Raw genomic sequence first — 4,868 nt, 5'->3', positions numbered from 1 at the left:
TATGCTAAGTGAAATGTCAGAGAGAGAAAGACAAATACTGTGTGACCTTGTTTATATGTGGCATCTAAAAAAACTGAATTCATAGAAACAAAGAACAGATCCGTCAACAGGTACAAACTTTCATTTATAAGATAATAATTTCTGGGGATATAATGTACAACACGGTTAAAAAAAAAGGTGAATGAACAGTGTTTGGGGACTTCCCTGGTGGTGAAGTGGTTAATGCAGGGGACACGGGTTAGATCCCTGGTCCAGGAAGATCCCACATGCCGCAGAGTAACTAAGCCCGTGCACCACAACTACTGAGCCTGCGCTCTAGAGCCCACAAGCCACAACTACTGAGCCCACGTGCCACAACTACTGAAGCCCGCTCACCTAGAGCCTGTGCCCTGCAACAAGAGAAGCCACCGAATGAGAAGCACACACACCACAATGAAGACCCAACACAGCCAAAAAAAAAAAAAAAATCATCTTTAAAGAAAAATAAGAAGTTTAAAGTGACAGAACAGGAAAAGCTAAAATGGGCATGTACCAGCCTGTAAACATTTATGATGGGTGGGAAAAACAAAACAAAACAAAACAACACCCTGTGGCTTTTTAACTAGGCTAATCCCTACCAGGGCAAGTAGCAGCCCGTTAAGAGACTCTGTGCTCGGGGGTTCCCTGGTGGTGCAGTGGTTAAGAATCCGCCTGCCAATGCAGGGGAAACGGGTTCAAACCCTGGTCCAGGAAGATCCCACATGCCTGGCAGCAACTAAGCCCATGCACCACAACTACTGAGTCCACATGCCACAACTACTGAAGCCTGCACGCCTAGAGCCCACGCTCTGCAACAAGAGAAGCTACCACAGTGAGAAGCCTGTGCACCGCAACGAAAGAGTAGCCCCCGCTCGCTGCAACTAGAGAAAGCCCGCACACAGCAATGAAGAATCAACACAACCAAAAATAAATAAATAAATAAAATTTATTTTAAAAATAGATTATGTGCTCGAAGAGTCAGTGATGCCTTTTTCTTTGTAGTTTGAAGTTTCATTTAGGGTCCCCTTGATGGAAGGAGTCTGCTTTTTCCATCCACCCGGCAAAGAGAATGGGCAGGACTCTCTGCTCCCAACATTCAGCTGTGCACATCCTTGCCTAAGTTTGCCTCATACTTCCAGGTGTAATTAATTTGACCCAGTAAAACCTCAACTAGAAAGCTGCTGCTGTGTTGCTACCACTTCCAGAATGTACTCTGTACAACCTTAGTTTCTTTGTATCACTAACTTCTTTTTTTTTCTTCACATCTTTATTGGCGTATACACTGAAATATTACTCAGCCATAAAAAGGAACGAAATTGAGTTATTTGTAGTGAGGTGGATGGACCTAGAATCTGTCATACAGAGTGAAGTAAGTCAGAAAGAGAAAAACAAATACTGTATGCTAACATATATATATGGACTCTAAAAAAGCGGTACTGATGTATCACTAACTTCTGATTCCAAGACTGGGGTGGTTGCTGGCTGCAAGGAAAGCAGAGATCTGGGATCCATGGCTTCTATAATGGGAGGCAGATGCTGCTGTGTGTGACGATTCCCCCAAACATAGGGAAGGAATTCAGATGCTAAGTGAGAGACAAATTTCCACGACGGTCTACCCCTTTGGCTTCCCAAAATCAACATGTATGTTTCTTCCCACACTTACACTTCTTTAAAGAAAATAACATCTAACATAATGCAACAACCTCTTATGTCTTTAGCCGCTCCTAAAAGTGCTTAAGCCAAAATCTCAATTATTACACCCAGGATCCAGGATCTTGGAGTAATGCTTATCTGTCTTTTAAGTCTCTTAATTCTCTTCAATTGTTTAATTAAAGAATTTGACTAATTCTTTTGAAAATTTGTCCACTATTCTTTAAATTATAAAATTAACAGGCATCTTTTTCTATATAAAATATTGGGGGAAAGGGAGAACAAAGACAAAAACTATTCTAAAATATATAAATATATACCTGAAAATACCAGTTGATTTTAAAGTTCTCAATTTTGCAAGTGAATCCAAGGCCACAGTTGGTATTTATAACTTGACTTCTCAACTACCCATCCTTATCTTTGTCTATAGCCAGCAGAATCTCAGCTGATCAAACTTTTATTCCTCAGAGACTTGAAATCTTAGTGGAATTAAATTACATCTTAGAATTACATCTGCCTAGGTAAGATTACTGAAGTTTTCCATGAACTTTTACCACTAATCTTAGAATTACATCTGCCTGTGTAAGATTACTGAAGTTTTCCACGAACTTTTACCACTAAACATGGCAGCGCTGGTCAACAACCAACCAAGAATTTTTCCTCTTTCTTAGTGGCGCAACAATTAGTCCTTCCATTTAGAAAGAAACCATCTGGTCCCCAGAAACTTCACTGAGACAAACTGTTGTAATTTCATGGGATTTTTCTCCCACCATCTGGCATATTTTTTTTCTTTTTTTTTTTCCAAAGGCATCTAGGGTAACTGCTTACAGTTCTATAGGTCATTGCAGCCAAAAATCATCAATGTAATAGACTAGTGTGTACCAACCTGTGGATTGATGAAACAATAGTTTCCTGTAGCACACAGCCAGTTGACCTAACCTCAATGGGAGACAATAAAGGTATATTGCTGTCCCTTCTAGGTTAAAGGTATCCTCAGTTTATTGGAATCAAAAATAAATATAACTTGCTAGATAAATAGCTATATACCAGTCACCAGGACTTGTGTGATTTCCTCCCCAAAGAAGCTCCCATGTGGAATAGCAATTCCTTTGGTATGGGCACTAATGCCTGTGATTCTACAAAATTCCACATTTTGATAGGAAGCGAGAGTTCCCGGGGCTTCCACTGGCTCTTCTTCCCATAATAACTCTTAGTCTATAAGTCAGAAATCCAGTACAGGGTTCATGTCACTTGCTAAATATGGTAAAATTGCGATGGTAAAGCTCCAACAAAACACTGTAAGTGGAGTGTTTGGCAAATTATCCATTGCCAGAAATGCAGAAACACGTTACTGAGAAGCTAATAAAATGTTTGGGGTAAAATGAGCCGATGTAAATCTAGGCATCTGGATCTCGTGCTTTCCAAGCATATCTGTTCTGGTTAAGGTTTGGCATCACATGGTAGAAATGATCTATTCTGGTTTAAATGTTGATGGTGTGATTCTGAATCCTGTGAATGGCCAGTACCTCCAGAACAACTGTAGTAATTCCAGGAATATCTTGACTAGTTGGCATTCGTTTTATTGGCCCATATTAGGAATATTGGGGCATCCTCTACCTTATATTATCCACAAAAGCTTTTACTGACAAAGAACAGTCACTATACCTCTATTTTTTGAAGTCAATATTCATTTCATGAAAGTATTTCTCCTTTAGTGAGAGAACAATTTTCTGGGTTCTTTCAGGACATAGCTAGAAGGTAGGTGAACAGATTGAAAAAGAGAAATCCACTACAAGGTTCCCATTTCTTTAAATCTTTAGATCTCTCCTTCTACCTTTTATCAAGTAATGACAAGATATAAGAGGCATAAAAACAGGAAAGGAAGAGATAAGACTACTGCTATTTGTAAATGAATGTATCACTTATATAGAAAGAGCAATAGAATCTAGATACAAACTGTTAGAACAAATAAGAAAGGTCAATAAGTTCTCTGCATATTAAAATCAACCTTTCAAAAACCCAATAGCATTTCTCACAGCATCAATAACCAACTAGAAAATATAATTTAAAATAAAATACTATTCACAATAAGCCCCCAAAATGTAAAGTATGTGGACATTAATGAAGACTGCATAAGATGTGAAAAAAAAAACACTTTTATGAAGGATATATAGAAGTTCAATAAATGCAAAGGCAGCCATCCTCTTGGAATGGATAACAATATTATAAAGATGTCAGTTCCTCCCAAGTTAACCAGTAAATCTGATGCAATCAAAATTTCACATGGATTTTTTTAGGAACTCAGTAAACATCTCTACAATTTGTTTAGAAGAATAAAGTTTGGGACTTCCCTGGTGACACAGTGGTTCAGAATCTGCCTGCCAATGCAGGGGACACGGGTTCGAGCCCTGGTCCAGGAAGATTCCACATGCCGTGAAGCAACTAAGCCCATGCGCCACAACTACTGAGCCTGTGATCTAGAGCCCACGTGCCACAACTACTGAAGCCCTCACGCCTAGAGCCCATGTTCTGCCATAAGAGAAGCCACTGCAGTGAGAAGCCCACACACCGCAACAGAGTAGCCTCCACTTGCCACAACTAGAGAAAGCCCCACGCAGCAACAAAGACCCAATGCAGCCATAAATAAACAAATAACTTTATAGAATAAAGTTTTACAAATAACTAAGGCAATCTTTGTTTTAAAAAAAAAAGCATAAGAAATGAAGAGAGAAAAAAACAAAAGAAAAAAAAAGAAATTTAAAAGCATAAAGAGGATGTATCAGTCAGGCTTAAACCAGAGAAACAGAACCAGTCGGAGATATATATTAAGAAATTTATTGCAAGAAATTGGCTCACATAATTTTGGGTTTGCCTATACAAGTCTGAAATTCATAGGGCAGGCTGTCACAGAGGACAGGCTGGGACTCTCAGGTACAGCCTGAAGCTGCAGTCCAGAGGACAAATGTCTTCTTCCACAGAGAAGCCCCAGCTCTGCTCTCAAGGCCTTTAAACTGATTGGATCAGGCCTACCCAGTTTATCTAAGATTATTTTCCTTACTTAAAGTTAACAGATTAATGGGCTTTAATCACATCTACAGAATATCTTCACAACACCACCTAGATTAGTTTTGACTGAGTAAATAACCAGCCAAGGAAAGTGCATAGTGGTTAAATAATAATAATAAAAAAAACAGCCAAGG

This window comes from Tursiops truncatus, chromosome 4, assembly GCF_011762595.2.
Source record: "Tursiops truncatus isolate mTurTru1 chromosome 4, mTurTru1.mat.Y, whole genome shotgun sequence".
NCBI lineage: Eukaryota > Metazoa > Chordata > Mammalia > Artiodactyla > Delphinidae > Tursiops > Tursiops truncatus.
Note: the sequence above shows the minus strand (reverse complement) of the source record.